Below are 22,012 nucleotides of genomic sequence, written 5' to 3'. Positions count from 1 at the left end.
AATCCAATTGAATCGGATCTCTGGGAATGGGGTCTGGGCATTAGGATTTCTTCAGTGCTCCTCAGGTGACCCCAGTCTGCAGCCAGTGCTGAGAACCATTCATCTAACAAACTGGCCTAGTCTATGTTCAAGGGACCCGAGGCCAAGAGACGTATAACCTGAGCAGAGACACAGGTAGGGAGAGGCAGAGAACAGTTGCTGAGCTTCTGAAAACCCTGTTTTCCCATGGTGCCTCCACTTCTCCACTTCTCTGCAGGGACTTATTCTCTCTCTCTCTCAGTTCCCCTCTGAAGATGTCCAGGCCCTGCTGTCCTTGGAGACCCCACTCTGTCCCCACTCTGAGGACAGTACCTAGAGCTGCCTGGCCCCTGATGGGTCTTTTCCCAATGCCCAGAGGCAGAGGGGCAGGCAGTGGCAGGCAAGGCTGGGACCTTCCTCCAGGGGCTTTCACCAGAGTTGACTGGGATTGTTTGTCTTAAGAAAACAGGTCTTGTTCCAGGAAGGCGTTTGTCTGCATGGGGCAGCAGCAGCATTCATCATGGTGGCACCGGTACTGGGGGCAAGAAGTCAGCCTTCCAGGGCCCTGACCCCCAGGGAGGAGGCTCGGGGGCTGCTCCCCCAGGACGAGCCCCAAGAAGATGTCAGGAAAGCTAATGAGAGACCAGACAGCTGCAGCTTGTTAAAGAGTGCCTGGGGCCCGTTGTAACTGAGACCTTTAAATATACATTGTAGTCAAATAAACAGCATCCTCCCACCCAACAGCCAGCCCCTCCAGTGCCCCGCTGGTCAAGCCCAGCCCACCCAGTTCCTCCCTCTCCTTCTATGCCACCCTCCTTCCCTGACTGGAAATGACTAGATTACAACTGGGAGAGCTGGGTGCAGGCAGGTTTTCTGACCGCCTCCCTCCCCCACCTCCCTCTAAACAGAAACAGCTGTAGCCCCATCATTGCTCCTTTTATCCTGTCAAAGTCCCCGTGGGTTTCAGACAATCAGGGTGCGACTGCAAGTCCCTGGAGAACCTCTGCCGAACATATATCCCTCCAGTCAGAGCCTTCTGGAGCTACTGAGAGCTAACCTGGAATACCTGGCCCCTGGGTCTCTGCTCCTAGTCCTCCTTCAAAACCCACCTCCGAGGGCACCACCTCTGGGAAGCCTTACCAGACTTACCTAGGGAGAGCTAGTTGCCTGCTTTCTGCTCTGACTGAATCTATGGTTCATGTCTCTGGAGTGCTCTAAGCCCAGGTGAAGCTAGGGGTCTATGTCCTCTGCCATACTGAGCTCCTTGAGTGTGGTGACCAGTTTTTATTCAGGTCTGAGTCGCCAAAGATTCAGTGCGTGACACCTGGGAGACTTCAGTAAGTACGTGCAGAATTGACCACTGTGAACCTCTTGTCCCCCATTAATGGGCTCATCCATCCACCAGGCCATATTAGGTACCCAGAGCGATACATGGTAAGCGGGCTCTGCACCAAGTGAACTACTGCCCTGCAGCAAGGGATGCTGGCAGAGGAGAGCCCAGCTAGGAGGTCACTGGGCTCTTCTCAAGATAGTGTCTGTTGGAGAGATCCCAGTGTCTACTCCACCTCATCACAGGGTACCACACAGTGTACTACATCATACTTCACCACAAATACCACAGAAATGCAGTGTCTGGCACTGAAGCTCCATAAGGCCCTGCCACAGTCAGCAGAGGCAACCCTGTTTCTAACCCACTGGATGTGGGGGAGGAACCAGGAGGGAGAAGAAACACCTGGGACCAAGCAAAGAGAATGGGTCTCTGAATGCCCACAGGGAGAAGCTTGGGCCAACCCAACTGCAGTAACCCCATTGACACGGGCCAGGTAGCAAACCTTACTGATATAGATATTCTAAACAAGTCGGGTGTGGGGGTGTGTGTGTGTGTGTGTGTGTGTGAAGTGACATCTACTGAACATCCATTGGCTTTTACAGGTATTGTAATAGGTGCTTTATATATATTAACCCATTCAATCTTTATAAATTCCTTGGGGGTGGGTGGTCTAATTGAATTTATTTTACAGAGAAAGAAACTTGAGAGGTATCCAGGGTCACATTGTTTATAAATTGTAGAGTTAAGAGCTGGGATTTGAACTCTGGTCTCCCCAGCCCCAAATTGTTACCTTAAGTCACATACAGGCTCAAGATAATGATCTTGTGCTGACAGTGAAGGCGGCTGGCACATACCAGATGCAGTGGGCAGGTCAGATAACCTCTAGATAAAATTAGTTGTCAGCATCCTGCCCTAGGGGTGATCCAGAAGCAGTCAGTGCTGACCGCAGAGCTCTGTGTCCTGGGTTAGGACAGAGAGGGATCACTGCCTGAGGGCACCGGGTATTACCAGTCAGTTCCTCCAGGCCTTGAGCTGACTAAGCACCTAACGCATATTTGCTTTTCTCAGGCGCCTTCCTCCCCAGCCAAGCCAGGCTCCCCCTCCAACCTGGACCCTAGGCCAGCCACTTCAGTGTGGTCCTCCCTCCCCGTGCCCCGTCCCCTTGCCCTGCGTTGGGTCTGCAATGTCAATGCCCGGCACAATCACTCCTGCCACCTCTTCATCCCTGCTTCCTGCAAGTAGAGCCCTGCAGAAGCAAAGTACACAGAGTTCAGGCTCATGCTGCCCAACTGATTGCCTCTCCTCTCTTCCCTCTGCTTCCTCAACCCTGGCAGCACTGGATACTTCAAGGCATGGGCTGGGTCTTCTACAGCTCAGGAAACTCTACAGGGTCTGGCACGGTGCCTGGTGCAAAGAGTCAATGGGTCCATTCGGGTATGTTGTTTACAGTTCAGAGGCACTCAGCCCCGTGAGGGGTGGGACCCCCACTCCCACAGAGGTGCTGTCCATTTACTCAGCCTGTGCCCCTGAGGCTGTGACTGCCTGGGAAGCGGGGAGATGCTTTTTCTCTACTTGGCATGAAAGTACTGTGTATATGCTGGTGGCCCTGCTGGTGCTGAAGTCCTACCTTGTGGAACAAACGAATGAATGAAAAATTCCAACCTGCTCTCCAAATCTTAGCCATAGCAGATGGGGGAAGACTCTCCTTCTGGGTGCCTGACCTGACCCCATCCCCTTCTCCATCATACTTCTGTCTCTCTTTCTCCCCTTTCACTCACTCTGTGCTCTTAATAGGAAGTATTCTTTCCACTTTTCCAAAACTATCCCCATTGGGACACCCAGGCCTCCCCAGTTCTGCCTCCCCAGAGTCCTCGCTTTACCACTTCTTACCTACTTCCTCACCTCCTCCTCCTCCTCCTCCTCCTTTCTTAGTTCTTTTTATATATTTATTTCTAATTTTTTTAAACTGTGGTAAAATATATATAACATTTTCCATTTTAACCATTTTATGGGTATATTTCAGTGGTACAAAATACATTTGCATTGTTTTGCAACCATCACCACCATCCATCTCCAGAACATTTTTCTCTTTCCCAAACTGAAACTCTAACCCTATAGCCATTAAACAATAACACCACCATCCTACTTCTTGTCTCCATGGGTCTGACTACTCCAGGTACCTCACATGAGTATGTTCATATAGTTGTGCTCTTCTGTGACTGGCTTATTTCACTCAACATAACGTCTTCAAGGTTCATCCATGTTGTAACATGTGTCAGAACTTCCTTGCTTTTTAAGGCCAAACAATATTCCACTGTGCATATATACAACATTTTTTTTGTCCATTCATCTGTCAGGGGACTCTTGGGTTGCTTCCAGCTTTTGTCTATTGTGAATGATGCTGCCGTGAACATAGGTGTCCCTACTTCTCAGCATTCTCTTTATCTACCGCTTCATTTGCTCATCCCCTCTGATTGGAAGCCCACACAATATTCAGCAGCCACAAAGCTTGGATTTTCCAGGACAATCCCAGTTTCATACCATTTTTTTTTCTATTGTCCCCCAAAGCCACAGAAAAGTCCCAAAAATTCCAATAAATTTTCTCCTTCTGTGTCATAGACCCAGAAGAGACACAAAAGTTCTTTCTAAGATCTTGATTTTTCAACTCAGGAAATTTCATTACTTCTAAAACTCCCTCCCCCATTAAATAAAAAACAAACAACTTTGCTCAGCCTCGCGGCCTCCAGGTACCATCACCATCCTTCAATTTCCTGCCAAACCTCCCTGAGCGTCGCGCACACTTCTTCTGCCTCCTCACCCTCTGCCACGTTTTTAATGCCCTGCAATCTGGCTTGGCTGTACCACTCTACCGAACCTGCTCTTGCCAAGGTCACCAATGCCTTCTTTTCTAAACAAGTTTCAATTGTTCCATTTTTTGGATTACTGAATAAATGCTTCATTATAGAAAAATCGGCAAGTGCAGAGTAGCGTGCAGGAGCAGAAAAACGACCCATACATAATCGCACAACTCCAAGGTGACCGCTGTGAGCATTTTGGAGTACTTCCTTCCAGTCTTTTTTCCTTATTCCAGTAATTTTTGTACTTTTCACCACCCTCATCTCTCCCCATCCCTGTAGCACTTAATGATATTGAATATTTATCTCTTGAAGCTCCCTCCTCTGGCCTGCTTCTCTGGTTTCTGTTCCAATCATTCCACCTACTCCCTCTGTGAGCCGCTCTCGCACTGAATCTTGTCAGGATTTACATGGTGGCTGAGTTGAGGTTTCCCTAGCGGCGCTAGGACCCTCCCTCTCTGAAAGCCAAGGCACATTCTTATCAGAAGTCAGGAATAGAGGTCAGGTAAACCACAAAGTGGGGTACCCCCCACTTCTCTGCCTGACAGACTCCCATCAACCTTCAAATCCTTATTCAGATGTCACCTCTTCTGTGAGGACTCCCCTGACTCCCCCTGGCAGGCTTGGTCACTGTATCCTCTGATCTTCCCTATTTCCCCTCAGTGCACTGTCCATCCTTCTATTGCAGAAGTAACCACCTTGACTTATAATGATCTGTTTACCTGACTGTATCCCTCTCTAGATTGGGAGCTCCTTGAGAGCAGGGGCCCTCAGGATTCCTCTGAATCCAGTGGAAAGCCCACTGGCCAGTTCTGAGACCCAGAGAGGGGAGCTGATTTGTCCAAGGTCACACAGGCACACACAGACCGAGGCCACGAAAACCCCAAGCCTGTGGGACCCCTGGTTCTGAGTTCGTTCTACAACACCATGGTGGAACCATGATTATGCAGCTTTAAGAGGAAGGGCTGGAATTCCCTGGTGGCGCAGTGGTCAAGAATCCACCTGCCAATGAAAGGGACACGGGTTTGATCCCTGGTCCGGGAAGATTCCCACATGCCACGGAGCAACAACTACTGAAGCCCGTGTGCCTAGAGCCCGTGCTCCACAACAAGAGAAGCCACCGCAACGAGAAGCCCACACACTGCAACGAAGAGTAGGCCCTGCTTGCCGCAACTAGAGAAAGCCCGTGCACAGCAACGGAGACCTGACACAGCCAAAAATAAATAAATAAATTTATTTTTTTAAAAAAAAGAAAAAAAGAGGAAGGGCTGTGGTATGCTTGCCAGGAAACCCCAGACTTCCCAATGTGAAAGAGCAATGCAGGACCAGAGCCGCATATGAGGGGGGTGGGCCTCGCTGCCTCATCACCCAATTCACCAAGAGAAACGGTTCTCCACGACTCACTCACCCTTCCCAAATTGGAGCTCCGTAATCCCCACTCTGAAATTTCAGCCAGGAAGCCCTTCCTTAAACCTAAGTCAATCTCCCTCCTCCAACCACTGAGCCAAACAAACAGGAAAGGCCCAGAGTCCTACCTGCTACACAAGAAGCAGAGAGAGAGTTCAGAGAGGAGTGCACACTGTGATTAGCAGATCAAAGAGGAGTAGTGGAAGGAGAGCCACCCAAGCTCAGGCCTAAAGGATGGGTAGGATTTGACAGGCAAAAAAAAGTTTTTAATGCAGAAAGGAAACAGCACAAGCCAGTGCATGGAAGCAAGCTAGTGTGGGACCCCAGAAAACAGCTCATCAGCCAGCAGCCTCCTGGGGTCATCCTCCTGTGCTCTGTGGATGCTCCCAGGGTGGCTCCTGAGATTCACCTCCCGAACATCCTTCCCATAGAGAAAGCAGTTCCAGGAACCATAAGGTGGGTGCTATACGAGGTATGGGGTGATGGAAGGACTGTGTGCTTTGAAGACAGAACAATCCAAGCTTGAAATCCTGCTTCTGTGACCATGAGCCAGTCAGGTAAATTCTCTGAGTCTCAGTTTCCTCACCTGTAAAACGAGGATTGTAATATCTACCTCAGGAAATTTTTGGAAGGATTACATGCAGTAACCTTGAGCATGTAGTAGCTGCTCAATAAGTGTATGTAGCATCTATCAGATTATTGTTACTATTTTAAGAACTCTCATTTCACACATAAACAGCCCTGGGGAAACAACCCCCTCATTAGAGAGGTTCGGTCAGATTTCTCTTCCCATCTCTTTGCTGTGATGAAATAGAATCAGAAGAACTGGGTCCTCGTTCCACTTGGTCATTTCAACTCAGTATCTCCACCTGTAAAATGGGGCTAGTAACTCTCACCCTATAGGCTGGTCAGGAGGATTCGTGATGTTGTGTGTTAATGCCCCTGCCAGCACACCCCAGGTCCCCAGTCAAGGTTCTGGAAATCCTTGCCTTCCCTGCCAGCCTCCTGGAGGCCAGAGTGGGGCCCAGGGCCAGGCTGTGGGTGCCAGAGTTGCTGGGTGGTGGGGGAAGGGGGGAGGCCAGGCCCAGAGCGAAATGTGTAAATAACCAGCCACCTCGGTCTCGCTTCAAAAGTCCTGGTCTCCAAGCCTTTAATCACGGAGCTGCTCTTCCCTGGCCACCCTCCAGGGCCGGCCCGCCCACTTCCCATGCAGAGGAGCGCTGGAGGGAGCCCTGGATCCCTGCAGCCTGTCTGTTTTGCATGGCATGCTCGCTAATAAATCCCAGGTACCCAGGGGGCTGCCTCTCAGCTGGCTCACCCCATGCCCCCCGCCATCCCCACCCCAACCTCAGAGGCTTGGCTCTGGGCTCCCCGCTCTGACCAGGCCTACCCTTCAGCCCTGCCAGTTTGGAAAATGGCTTTGACAGGACAGCATCCTCCTCTCCGTGGTGACCACATTGTTCTAACTAAGGCATCAGTCCCCAACGCCTGATAGTTCCAAGTATCCTCATGGGACAATGGAAACCTAATATTAGACAGTGAACAGTCTCAGAAGATCCAGGACATGTGTTTGCCATGTTGATCACCAGACCCCCTCACTGTAGGCGAACTTCTCTTCAGGCAAGGCGGAGTATTCCTTTGGGATCAGGAGTGAGAAGTCTGTTGGTTCTGGGAATAGGGAGAGGGGATTGCATATGAAATCACATTTGGCAACTTGAGTTGTATTTTTAATGCACTAATGGAGTTGGCTTCTTGAAGAAAAGAATCAGTGATTCTTTTTCTATGGGAATGAATTCATATGGGAAAGAGTTCCAATAGAAAGGGCTATTTTTAGATTTGGGTATATTGGATCTGCTTAAATGGAGGCTCACGGGGATTCAGTTTGTAACCCTTTTGTCTGAGGCTTCCCTCTCTGAGTATCCCTGCTGCTGGAATTCACTTGCCAGCTCTGCCATTTGCACCCTCCCACCATGGAGAGGTGCAGGGTGGCATGGTGGAGGGACAGCCCCTGGACACGGGCACCACCTGGGCCTGGTTCTGAACCTCTGCTTTACCACTTCCCAGCCAGGTAACTTACACATCTTATGGGCTGCTTTTGCCTCTGATCTGGGACAGAGGAGAAGGCAATGTTCTGCCCCGATAGATCAGGTGGGAGGATTAAATCAGGTCATGTTCATAAGTCACTGAGCATTTGCTGGGGCACAGGAGAGACAATGCCAGGAGATTCCCTCCCCGCCAGGACTGTGCCTTCAGAAGTTCTTAAAAAATAACATCTGCCAGCTTAGGGAGCACATCTGCCTGCTCCTCAGCACACCATCAGGCCCTGCTAACCTGAGCACATCCTGCTTTTGTAAATCATCTTAACCAGGGCTCCTCTTACCCCAGATGAGCCCGCCTCCTGAGTTCTGAGCTCTGGCAGACAATGAAACTGCAAGACTAGAGCAGACAAAGGCACCTTCATGAGGACCCCCACTGATCACTGCCTTCCTGAACCCAGGCATAGCTAGCCCATGGCACTCTCAGAAGTCACAGAATCCTCAAATCCTAGGGCTGGGAGGGTCCTTAGAGGCCTTATGCCTCTACCTCCCTGTGGTACAAATGGGGAAACTGAGGAAAGGCGCTGCCTCACTTACTCAAGGTCACACAGCTGGTTAGTGGCAGAACCAGCACAAGAGCTGGACTCTTAGGAGAAACAGATTGTCCCCGCTCTCCCACTTCCCCCAGAAGGTGCAGGTCTGGCCGCCCTGGCAGCCTGCATTCCACCCGGGCAAGGACTGTATCCCTCATTCATCCCTGCCCAGCGCTCTAAGTAAGTGGTGTTGGCTGATGGCTGACAAAATTCTTCATGAAAAAGATTTAAGAGTGCTGGGGGTGCTTCCCTGGTGGCACAGTGGTTAAGAATCCACCTGCCAATGCAGGGGACACAGGTTCAAGCCCTGGTCCAGGAAGATTCCCACATGCCACAGAGCAACTAAGCCTGTGCGCCACAACTAATAAGCCTGTGCTCTAGAGCCCGCAAGCCACAACTACTGAGCCTACGTGCCACAACTTCTGAAGCCTGTGCGCCTACAGCCCATGCTCCACAACAAGAGAAGCCACCACAATGAGAAGCCCATGCACCGCGATGAAGAATAGCCTCCGCTCGCCGCAACTAGAGAAAGCCCGCGAGCAGCAACAAAGACCCAACACAGCCAAAAATAAATAAATAAATGTATTTATTTATTTTAAAAAAACACAAAATATAAAGTGACCTGCACAGTGCTGGGTTCATGGCAGGTGCTAGAAAATGGAGGCCATTATATGGAATATTAGTCCTGATTCTGCTGCTGTGTGACCTTGGGCAAGTCAACAAACCTCTCAGAACCTCGGTTTTCCAGAAAATAGGAACAATAACATCATGTTCCCACTGTACCTGCCAGGGAACTCAGTTCTCTCAGGCACATCACAGGCCTTCACAGAGGAGGTGACACTTGAGAGATGAGATGAGCTTTCTACAAGTTCAAGGATAAGACAGTAATTCTAAGTTGAGGGACCCACAAGACACCAGTAATTCAAGGAGAAAACTATGGGATGGAGAAAGAGGGTCCTTTGCGTGGCCACTAAAACTGACAGCCTGAAGCTCCTGTGTACACACAGACAACCCTCACTCCCCCACTGTCTCCTAAGGACTGGGGGTCCCCGAGGGGAACCAACATTAACAGCCTTGGTAGGGTTTACATTATTCCTGCAGATGACGGTCGACTGCCTCAAGGTCATGCAGGTTGAGAGCAGAGGGGCTGCGATAAAACCCCAACATGTCCGGTGCCTGGCACATCTCTCTGTGAGTCACAGGCCCAAACTTCCAGGGAGGGCTGTGCCTCAGTTAGGAACCTACCTCCAGGCTCCACAACTCCTTGCAGGGCCCAGTCCACTGTCCCTCAGCCCTGACTCAGTGGAAAACTGAGGCCTTCCTAGCCCCGGCCCTGCAGCAGACGGCAGGGGAAAGGCCCTAACTCCTTCAGGCTTTAGGGAACTCGGATCCCATCCTGACAGACTCAACACCCAAATGCAGGTCGTTTCTTTCTGCTCCATCCTCCATGGAGACAGAGTTCGGGGCAGGAAGAGGCTGGTACACCCCTGCAGGTCCAATATGGCGGAATGGGAATGAAGGGGCAGACTGGGATTTGGGCCTCTGGAGGCATCCAGGGTGGGATGTGTTGCAGGATGGGCAGCTGGCCCCGGGCTGTGGGTGCTGACAGAGCAGAGAGAAGCTGCCCCCTCCCCTTCGGGTTTGGGCAGATGAGGAGTGAGTGACAGCAGCAGGTCCAAGCCAAGTGGCCTGATGGGGCTCTCAGGCCTCTTCAGCCACCGTGGAGGCCCCGGAAATACCAGGGCTGGGAGGGGCTACAGGGGGACAGAAGCCTAACCTCCTATCACTTGGGTCTCTGCCAGGCCATCCTTCAGGCCCCGGCCACACTGGCTGCCTCTCCCGGGCACCCTTTGCTGCCATCAGACTCCTGCCTCTCCCCAACCAGGCCCCAAGCTTCCTCTCCTATCAGGCTCCGACACCACACTCAGAAAGACCTTGTATGTTTTTCAAATTAATGCAATTAAGAGCATTAAAGTTTGCGAATGATAGAGTTTTTCATTTTCCTTTTATTTGATTAGAGAAATTCCCACCGCACAGTTCCTCCAAATGAAACCCAGACCCGAGGCCCATTGTTCCGGGGGCTTCCATGAGAATGTGTTACCTTTCAATCTCACACACTAATGTGTTTAGCGTTACAGTCCCCCCTGGGCGGCTGCAGGAAGGATCTGGAGCCTTGATTAAAGCAGCCTTTGCCGGGCAGGAATGTGGGCTCCCCCGCCCGGGAGTCACAGAAGGGCTGGGTGTTCGCTTACAGAGCCTCTGCTCACATGGCCGGCCAGCCAAGGACTGGGCTTGCAGGCACTTGTGCCTGGCTGTAATTAGGCATTTTTCCCTCTCTCTCGTCTTTCCTCTCAGACCTCCTGCACCACCACCTCTAGCCACAGCACACTCACATGTGACAACACACACGCGCACGTGCATTCACACCCATCTGTCTCTCCTCTCCTCTTTCCCGTCTTTGGTCCCTTGGGGGCTGCTGGGCTTCCCGGCAGCCTGTCTGTGGTCAGCTCTGTTCAGAGGCAGCATTCAAGAAATCGCAGTGATCACACTGCTTCTCCCTCGGTCAGGACCCAAGCTCCAAGGTGAAGAGCAGAATTAGAGCCAAAAGGGAAAAACTGATTAGAGGAATATGTAAGGAAGGCCAGGGAGAGGGAGTGGGGAGGGTCATAACCCCTGTTAAAAAATTCTACTAGTGCCAAATTTAAACAGGATGTTAAGTCTATACCCCTCCTATCCCAAATCACCAAAGGCTCAGCGCTGGGAGGCCCAGGTTCCTTCCCCTTCCAACTGGGGCAGCTGGTCCAGGCCCCAGAGCAGCCTGGCTAGGCTGTCTGTGCTCTGCCAGTGCCCTGGGTCAGGAAGCTGGTGGGACTCCCCTGCCCCCGCGGCTCATGTCCCACAGACCTTCAACAGCCAAAGCCAGGGTTCTAGGAAACTGCCAGGACCTGGCCCAAATTCGGCAAAACCGAAAAACAATCAGGCTTGTGAGCTAGAATCTGAACTAAAAATAAGCCAGTCAACTCTCAGAGGCCCAGCTCCTGCCACTCCTGGGTCCCAAGGAGTTGGGGAAGGGCTTGGGAGAGAAACATGATCCATCTTCACCCCCCTCCAAAGCTGCATTCCCAGATGCCTCAGAGTCATTCCATAAACCTCCATGGAGGCCCACGCCTCACAGAACACAGCAGACACTCCGGGCGGCGCGCGGGGGGGGGGGGGGGGGGGGAGTGTTTCAGAGAGGAGCACACTCTCCTCCCCCGGGGTGGTTAAAGAAGTCAGGGGAGTTAAGTACCTATGGCTGTCCTGGTGATAACATTCTCTATGGGAGATGAGTCCCCTCAGACCCCGACCTGGACCAGCAGGAACCAACACATACTTGCAGATAGAAAACCCCCTGAACCCTGTGAAGCTAAGAGCTCAGGCCTAACCCAGACTGGACCTTTGCTTGCATCTCCCTTCCAGGCCTCTGCAGAGCTCCACACCTGGTGGTCCGTGTGTGTAAACCCTGAGCCATTCACATACTCATAGCTGCTTTGTAAAAAGGCTGCTCTGCGGTAAGTGGAGGCTGATGCCTACTGGAGGCAAGAGAAGATGGAGGCTGAATTAAATCTATGGACAGCAGGTGGGGGATGGGATTGGAGGGATGACTCAATCAGTTCACAACCAGCTCCCCTGCCTCCCACCGGGGCTGCTGCCTCATTTATTCTACTCAGTCTCAAGGGAGGAAAATACCCCCACCTGGGCTGGGAAGGTGGGGAGACTGATTTGCAAGGCTAAGTGAGGGGAGTTCACTGTCCTTTTGTTCATGCAGACATTCACTCAGGCAACACTTGGCCGATGAGATAAATCCACCTACACCCTTAAGCTGTACCTCCACACACAGGGCCCGGAAGGTCTGACCCTTGGATGGGTCCCAGGGCTCTGCCACAAACACCTGCCCGGGCCAACAGCCCCCGGGGGAGCAGATATATAATGTGAGCTGCATTTGGATGAAGGAGGAGTTGGAGAAGGCAGCACGAGGAAATCTGGATTGCAGTGGAAACTGCTTAGGAATTTGGCTTCATGTCTAAGTTGATTCTTCCTAGACAATCACCTTAATGTGGGTATCTCTTGGTTACCCATGTTGTGGGGAAAGATGGGGAGGGGGGTGGAAGATATTAAAGGAGAAAAATCCAGAGACTATTTCTGATAATTCCTGTTGGACTTTGCCAGTTAGCTTTTTTTCCCCCTGCTAGGAAACTTGCTTCCCTAAGCAGGATTTTTTTCTTTTTACTATTTTTCAAATTTTGCTCATGATTTCCAACCACGAACAGTGCTTCCCCAAGATGACCAGGCTTGGCTTTATCCTGAGCTCCATTCAAACCACAAAGACAGAAAGCGGGGGGTAGGGATGGGGATTAACTGAGATGGTACTGGGGGCAAGGCACCGTTATTGAGGGGTCAGAATTTGCTGTGGACAAGCCCCAGGATGAGGAAATTGCCAGAGAAGATTCCAGGCTGTGGGACCAGTGCCTCCTTCCCCATCCCTGCCCATTCTCCATGGTAAGACCCTGAAAGGACATGGCCACAGAACATGCTAAGGCCTTAACTGATAAGAAGAGGAAAGAACTCAAATTACTTGGGATTGAGAAGAGGGGTAGTGGCGCTGGTGAAAGCCTGGCTCCCAAGGAAGGTGGGGAGCAGGAGCCAGATTATAATTTCCAAGGAGTTATAGAAACTTCAGTCTAATCTAAGCCAGCACCTACATTCCTGTAGTGCTGCAAGCACAAAGGCTCAGACCATACAGAACCACTCAGGAGCTGTGCCCACATCCTGGGGTCCTGTGTGGCACCAGGAGAGGATGGGGACAGGCACAGCTTTTCTGTCCTGGGCATACAGCTCCCCCTTTCCCATTTAACTCACAGTTCAAAAAGCAAGCATTCTTTTCTGACTTTAAATTTTCATGGAAATGAACCAATTTATCTCAGAACACGGGGAGGTGGGGGGAGGAGGAGGATGAATTCCCTTCCCTTAATGCAGATGGACTCAATCCCCTTTGCTTCTCACTGTGAAAAAAAAGACATCCAAAAGCTGCTGCCTTTTGCACTGTTGGATGCCAGCTGATAACTCCAAAAGCCGGTGATAAATCCCAGGCTAGTTTGCTTGCAGCTCCTCAGCCTGGGTCCCGGTAAAGCTGCCTCAGCCACCCCTTATGGTTGCCAAGGGGCTCGGGAAGGAGCAGGGCTGGGGGACAGCCTAACTTCCAGGAAAGTGATCACCATCAGCTGGAGGCCTGGAACTATCTGAGCCAAAAGCCGGTGTCCTCAGGAAGGATTTCACAAATACCATCTGACTAGCTGGTTGCTAAAGTTGTAGCCCAGGCCTGATATGGTCAACAGCGGCCCACCGATGGGTCAGCCGTGTGCTCTGCTTGCAAACCCTTAGCCTAGTGTTCAGCAAGAACCTTAGCGTTGACTGCCTGAGCTCTTACCCAGGAGTGCCAGGAGTTGACCTGCACTCGCTCACGAGCAATCCTGAGAGGAGGTATTAGCATTAGCCCCGTTTTGCAGATTGTGGAACTGAGGCTCTGAGAGTTTAAGTAACCTCTTTTAGGTTATACAGCCAATAAGCAACAGAAACAGGTTTTGAACCCACATATCCAATTTCTGAGCTTGTGTTCTTCATTTCTAAGTTAAGCCAAGCCTGATTTGGGTTCTGGTCCACCTCACCAGGCTTCTCTGCTCTGCTCTATATATGGACATAACAGGTCAGCCCCATAAATGTACTTTGTTTTTTCTGTCTCCTCTACCTGGCATGTCCCTCACCCTGACCCCCAACTGTGACTTTCCACACCGACTCAGTGTATCAAAAAAGACTTTCCCCTCTTCCGGGTCCCCTTGGCACTTGTTTACCTTAGTCATTCTTCAGGAGTATCTCCAGACCAGCAGCATCAGCATATGATCCCACCTCATACCCGCTGAATCAAAAACTCTGGGCATGGGGCCCAGCAATCTGTTTTAAAAAGCCCTCCAGGTGATTCTGCTGCACACTCAAGTTTAAGAACCATTGGGCTACCTCTTGCTTCTTCAGACCCCATCAGTCTTGATGACTATTAAGGGTAAGGTTAGCTCTTGTGTGGTCGTTGACACCTGAGTCCACTTCATCAGGTATATTATAAAGGAATCCTGAGCAGCTAATAATGAAGTGGGTGAAGCTCTTTTTGGCCTCCATTGGTGCTTTCCACTCCACTACTTGGCATCCTGTTCCAGAACAGTCAACAAAAATAATCATTGCCACCTGGGCATTATCACCACTACCTTCAGAAGCAGCTTCAACACCCTCAACCACTGCCTCCCCACCTAAGGGGAGGTCCAAGCTCTAGGCAGTCCACAAACATCACCTGGGGCCACCAGTGTGCCAGCCTTGAAGAATCTCTCCAGGTTTTGTTGCTGAACAGATGCTTGGCTCCCTCCTGGCTTCTTCCTTGAGGTGTCTCACCACAGGCCACAGACTACAGCCCAGCACTGGTTCAGGGGATAGCCTCCCAAGCCCATTTGTCCTGGAGGTGAAATCAGACAACTCCACCCTCACTGATGAACTTTCCATCTTTGATTATATTTCTCCTATTTCTCCCCTTAATTCTGTCCATTTTTGCTTCATATGTTTGAAGCACTGTTATACATTGCATACATGGTTATGAGTGTCTTCCCTTCCTGGTGAATTGACCCTTCTACCGTTATAAAATGTCCCTCTTTATCTCTGGTAATACCCTTTGCCTTGAAGTCTATTTCATCTGATAATATATAGTCTCTCCAGCTTTGAATGTCTATAACTTTTTATCCATTTAAAAAAACTTATCTGTGACTTTATATTTAAAGTACTTCTCTTGCAGACTGCAAATAGTCTTTTAAAGAAAATCTATTCTGACAATCTCTGCCTTTTAATTGCAATGTTTAGCCCATTAACATTTAATGTAATTATTGACATGGTTGAATTTAGTTTCATTTGCCCACTCTGTTTTCCATTTCTCTGTTCCTCCTTCCCTGACTTCTTTTGGATTTTTAGAATTCCATTTAAATTTATCTATTGGATTTGTAGCGATACTTCTTTGCATTAATTTTTTAATGACTGCCCCAGGGATTACAACATACATCCTTAGCTTTTCACAATCCACTTAGAGTTACTATTTCAAGTAAAATGTAGAAACCTTGCAACCACAGGGGTTCATTACTTCCTACCCCCATTCTTTATGCTACAGTTATCATATGTATTTCATCTACATATATTATAAAACCCACAAGAAAATGTTATAATTTTGCTTCAAACAGTCATGTGAATTTTAGAGCAATTAAGAGGGTTTGTTGCCAAAGGGAACCCCCAAATTAGGGGAAGCCTTTCTTAGGAAGCTGATTCAGCTCATTATTAGAGAGGGGAACCTGGATCTTTCAACAGTACTTTACTCTCTTCTAGCTAAAAGTGAATTTTGGGTCCACAGGGCAGAACCACAACTGCTTCATTCTTTTTTTTTTTAAAGAATCAGTTTTATTTATTTTTGGTTGCATTGGGTCATCGTTGCTGCACGCAGGCTTTCTCTAGTGGCGGCGAGCAGGGGCTACTCTTCATTGTGGTGCAGGGGCTTCTCCTGCTGTGAAGCACAGGCTCTAGGCACGTGGGCTTCAGTAGTTGTGGCACACAGGCTTAGGTGCTCCATGGTATATGGGATCTTCAGGACCAGGGTTCAAACCCTTGTCCCCTGCATTGGCAGGTGGATTTTAACCACTGCGCCACCAGGGAAATCCCTGCTTCATTCTTTATCTTGTCTTTAAGAGTCTTCACTGAGTCTCCTGAGACCTGATCATCAGACCCAAAAGTCCTTTTCACTGTTTCCATAGGGTCCTTGTCATTCAGACTTGATAACCCAGAATTCCCAGAGTGAATATGCAGATTAAGCTTCACCAGTGTCCTGCCTTCCTCTACCTCTCTCATAAGAGGCACTTTCTCTCTTGTAATTACCAGTTGTATTATTTTTCTCATCTCTCCTTCTAGGTTATAAATCCTGAAGGTAAAGAATCTGGTCTTACGCATAGTAGGTACTCAGACAACTGTGCTGAATGAGCAAATAAAACCCAAACGCATTTCCTGACACCTCTGGAGACAGTTGGGCACAGAAGGGAAAGTGTGCCAGGAAGAAAAGGAGGTCCACGTGTGTCTGCCTCTGGAGTGGTGGAAGTCATTTCCAGGGGCAGGGGGTGTAGCCAAAAACATCACTGCGGATTGATGGAGGGATTGCAGAGAGCCTGAGGTTGACTCTGATGAAATGTAAACGTGGGAGTTGAGAATAGGAAGGCTGCAAAGTGGAACAGGGGGACGTTACCAGGCCAGGATGTGAGGGTGGGACCAGGATTTTTAGCATGCTCACGTGTACCTGGAGGAAGTGTGTGCTGGGCCACCCAGAGCTGCTGACACTGAAGCCTGGAGGGCTGAAGCTTTTTAGAGAAACCATTAGTCTAGTGACAGGGAGAAGAATGAAAAAGCTGCCAGAACCAGGGTAAGCACAGGGCTTGTCTGCAGGGCTGTGGGCCACACCATCAGGGAGGCCAGTGGAGGTCATTCATCTGGATACTTCTAGGAGACACGGGCAAGTCAGGGTTCAAGAGGGTGGAACTGAAGCTGGTGGGGAAAGCTTTGTCCTGCTAAGGGGCCTGAGAGTGTGGTTTAACCAAAGCCTCAGCAGAAAGAAGGGTATCCTAGCAAGACAGGGTCTCCCAGGGGTCAGGATAAAGGAGGAGCCATGACTGGAAGGTGGTGAAACTGGGAGTGCCTCTGAGTCATGCCCTCAGCCTGAGCCAAGCTAATTGAATAACATGAGACCTGCAATACCTAATTTCATATGAAATGTGATAATCGAGTAATGGGGCAGATTTTTGCATGTGGCTTGTAGAAAAGCTGAGAAGGAGGAGAGATGGAGCAGGAACAAGCCGCAGCACGTTTCAGCCCATAAGAGCCTGTTAGCCTGTCTGCCAGGCGCTGCCAGCTGTTGTTTCAAGGCAGGGGGAAAATGAGTGACCGTTATTTAGATTAAGGACTTTATATCCAACGTGGTGTGAGGTTAAACAAATTGGCGAGTGAGACTTAACCTGTTATAATAACCTTAAGTGCTTGGGGCCTACCCCAGGAGGGGAGGGGAGGGCACAAGTGCTCATGAGACCCTACTGTGTGCACAGCCCCATGGCAAGCTGACCACCAGTGGATGGTGACACTAGAATTCGCTGAAAGACTCAGGGCATTGTGAGATTTTTAGGTTGCTGGAATTTTCCTATTTTACAGCACAGAATGGCTGACTCTTTAATGCATTCAACTTCCTTCTAACACCACGTGGTGAGCATGATTACAAAAAGACAGTGTGAGGCCTTCCATTAGGTTTCTGGGGATTCAAGCCAAGAAGAGTATAAGCCCCAACCCTAGACCCCTCCCCCAAAAGGAAATGTCTGAGTATTTGAAAGTGCACTTCTATTTCTAGTCCAGGCTAGCTGCAGCTTCCACTGCTTGCATCCAAGATGACTACCATTTCTAGCTGATTAAGGGCCCAGACAAACTGGATCTTGGAAGAATTCAAAACAGATTCAACAACTCCCTAAGGCCTCCTCCGGCAGGGAATTGGAGGCCACTGCCCCAAACCTTCCTCTCCCGTGATTATCTCCTAGCCCATCAACAGACATGGTGAGTTCTTTCTTGGCTGGGCAACTAGCCAATTCTGTGAGGTGACCCTGCTTCTCTGCCCAGTGTGGGAGACAGCAAGGCTTATCCCATGTCTTTATAAATTGGGTTGCTCACCCCTGTGGGGGAATGCTAAACTCAGCAAGGTCCCTGGGCAGGATCAATCAGTCAGGATGTCCCTTTCTGGACTCTACGATGTGAACGGTTCTGCCTGAACACTGGGAGTTTAGGTAGGTCCATCCCATTGAAGTTCTTAAGTGGGGACTTTAAAACAAAGAAATGACTGAATTCCCGGTAAATAGCCAAGTCACAGAAAGAGTTGACTACAACTTTACGCTTACAACTAAAGTAAGCATTTTGCCTAATTACAGGTGTAAGCCATGGTTGTCTTTCTGGTTCTAGCGGCCCATCCCCGCTCCTTCAGGCAGAGGTAGTTGCCCCTGGACTTCAATCATCCCTCCGTGTTGTCAGTTTCTGTCTTCATCTGCCCGCGTTGCCAGGTGCCTGGAGACCATATTTCTCTTTTCTTTTTCTTTTTTTGTTCCCGACCAGGGATCCAACCCGGGCCCACGGCAGTGATAGCGCTGAGTCCTAACCACTAGACTGCCAGGGAATTCCCATCATTTCTATTTTCTTAATACCTGCTGATTATACTGCAATGCTTGGCTGCAGGACTGGCACAATGTTCAAGAGAGATTTTTTTGCTGCCGTTTCTCAGCATGCTTCTCACCACCCCCCACCCCCCGTCGCTCATCACGTCACCCTTTGCTGGCTTTTACTTCTGCCCCCTCTGGTCACTATGCTGGCTTCACTCCCCCAAGCTCCTGCAGCCTGCGTCTCCCAGTGTCCTCCGGTCAGACTCAGCCCCCTTCAGGCCCAGGCTGCCTTACTACCCTCGCCTGTGTGGGCTCTGGCAGCCGGGCTGTTGCTGCCCAACGCCTCTTTGTGACAGAGCCCTTTGACCAAGCTTGGTGGTCAAGGCTGACCGTTGGCATTTTTGATACCTGCATACTTATTTGGACACATGCAGACTTATTTTTTGTTGTCATTACACATCGGTCCTACAATCACTGTTATATACCTCAATTGCTTTCTGATTTATCTATTGGCAAAAAAATCCCTTCAGCATAGCATTATTACAGTGACCGTCATAATCATTCTGAGACATTAATTGGTAAGTACCATCATTAGCACTTTAACAGTTAACAAAATATTAATACATTTTGTTTGATAATTTAAATGATTAATAATGATTCATTACTAAAATAGCATCATCAGTCTGAGGCCTCCACTCAACTCCCTGAGGGCTTTGCCCAGCTCTTATAAGTGGCACCTGTGACAACTGGTCACACGTGAAACTCTGACCCCTGGGGTGGCTGGGGCCTTGTGTTTCTTGTTTGGCACTGAACGTTCATATCGTGCCCCAGTGCCCACTTCTTCCTGTGCCTCCACCCCTTGGCTCTCCTGATGTCACATCCCGTCACAAGCTTCTACATGTGCATGTCACACAGTGTATGTAGGTCGATGAGTGACCCCTGAAAAACAAAGGGGAAAAAGTGGGAAATGCTGAACATGTCTGAAGGCTTGTCAGTGGGTCTGAGGATGGGCCATCTAGGTGGGCTCCCACTTCAGCATACCTACCGAATGTTTCTGGGTGCAGGGCTCTGGCTCTGATGCTCACATCCCCTCTGAGAGATACTCAGGCTAGATACTCAGCCCATTTCACAGGAGTAGAAACTGAGGCCTACCAAGATTACTTGACTTGCCTTCAGCCACACGAGCTGATGGAATCAGGAGGGAAATCTGGGTCTTCTCTCCCTCCTGCCAGAGGTTTCCTGTGTTTTGTTTTCTTGAACAGAACAATAAAATGCATTCTCTCTCTCTCTCTCTCTTTTTTCTTTCTCTCTTTTTCTCCCTCTTTGTCTCTGGTGTCTCTGGGAAGATGTATGGCCGGATCCCAATTGCTGTGAGGAGTGGGAGAGGCAAAAATTACACCAGCGAAGTGGGTTTGGGGAACTGACAAAGGAATTCCCTTTGCTTTCCAGAGGCTACTAATGGGAGCAGCAGTGGAGCTTAGCTGGAAGAGCGGATGGAATCACTTGCAAAACCCTAGTAAATCTGCAGGCCCAGCTGTTCCTCATCTGATGATCCTGAAGGGAAAGTGTGAAATAGTAGAGATGCTGATGGGCCTGGGGGGCCCCTTCAAAGGCAACCTGGTTTTCCCAAGGACCCCAGAGCAGGGGTGGGAAGTGTCCAGAAACGTCTGAAGGGTGTTTGTTAGAGTTGGGAGGCCTGGGCCCCCAGAGGCCAGAGGCACACATGGAGTGTGCCTGGGAACGCCCCAGTCCTGGAAGTTTTGAAGGGATGGGCAAGTCACCCTCTCCCAGAGCACACAAGCACTGCTGGGAGGTAGGCAGCTCTGAGTTTGAATCCCACCTCCACAGTTTGGGGGCTGTGTGGGCCTGACTGAGATATTTAACCTCTCTGAACTTCGTTTCTGTCACCTGTAAAATGAGGATAACAAACCTCCCTTCGTGGTTGCCGTTGCCGGGAGGATTAAATTGCTAATGTATGTAAAGCTCCTGGCACGTGATAGGTGCTCAGTGTTCTTTCCCTTTCCTTCTTTTTCCGCATCCCCTGCCCTAGGGAATCAGAAGGGGCCGGGCCGTGCTCACCCAGAGGCCAAGCCCGGGGAGCAGGAGCCCACTGCGCCCTTGGGCACCCAGCCCCACGCCCCGTCCCCGAGGCACTGGCAGACTGGCGCGGGTGGGGTGGGGTCCTGCGGAACACGGTTCCCGCTTCCCTCATCCCTCCAGCCCCTACGGGAGCTGAGAATCCTGCTTGGACTAGAGGCTTCTAGGGCATGAGCTGCGGCCCCCAAGGCAAAGGGCACCCTCTCCGTGGTGAGGACTCTGGCCTTTAATTGGGCTCTGACTTCTCCATTCCCGGAGATCATAGTTGTCAATCCTCCCGGCAGACAGGCCGGCCACAAGCCGAGTTTCAGACAGCAGGCCCAGGCTGGTCCGGGCCCAGGGGCCCAGGGGCCCCGGGGGGGATCTGCTGCCCAGGGCTGAGGACACCTGGCCTCAGAGCATCCTGGGCGACTCGTGCTCACACAGACCAGGCCAGGACGCTGCCCGGCCAGCGTGTGAAAGGCCTGCGTGGGCTGGAGTCAGACAGTCCCGGATTCAAAAACTTGGTCGACTGGGGAACCCCAGGCGAGCCATGGTCCCCTCTGAGCGGGGGCTCCCCATCTGTAAGATGCTAACGCCCCCTTGAAGGCTTGTGAAGTCTGCCGAGATCAACCTCCCAAGAGATCAACCTCCCAAGCCGGCAGCGTGGGCTCCGTGCATTTCTTTTCAGCTTTTTCCTCTCTGATTTTTCTCTTTCCTTATCTCTTTAACTTTTCTTCACCTCTAAATCTCTCCTCAGCACTTTTCTCAGTTCCTCAGGTGGCTTGCTTTTCTCCTTTCCACACATCAAACCGCATAGGCTTGGAGGGAAAGCTTCGCCACTCAGACCACGAGGACCCTGCACTCACAGGCCTGGGGGTGCCGTGCTCAGCAGGGCCCCCAGCTCCTGAGCAGATCCTGGTACTGACCTCGGCTCCCTTCTCTTTCCCCCCTGGAGGTTTCTGCCTGGCCAATAACAGGAGAGACAGGAGAGAGCAGGGTGAGATGGGGAGCAGAGGTGGTAGTCCCTCCCCCACTCTGCAAACAAGACAGCAGAGGCTACAGGAAATAAACATGACACTACCCCCTTACGTCACTGAGTAATGGGGAGCAAGTCAGCCCATCTGCTCCCCTCCCTGTCACTCCCTGCCACATCCCAGCACCAGAAGGAAGTCCTTCCTTAAATCTAACTTATACCCTTCCTGCTGCAATTCCTGCCTACTTCCTTTTGGTCCACGTGGATGATCCTCTCCTCATCATCCCTCCAACTGGCACATCCTCAATAAGCCTTCTCCTCAATTCTGTTCAGCTCAGAGGCCTGAGGGAGTGAAAGCAAACTTTAAGAGGATGTTTAAAGTTTGGCTTCTCATCACCACATCTCAGCTGAGTCCATAAAACCGCCCTATAA

The sequence above is a fragment of the Kogia breviceps genome, chromosome 5 (genome assembly GCF_026419965.1).
Source record: "Kogia breviceps isolate mKogBre1 chromosome 5, mKogBre1 haplotype 1, whole genome shotgun sequence".
NCBI lineage: Eukaryota > Metazoa > Chordata > Mammalia > Artiodactyla > Physeteridae > Kogia > Kogia breviceps.
The sequence above is the reverse complement of the archived record's forward strand: the minus strand, read 5'-3'. Positions refer to the sequence as shown.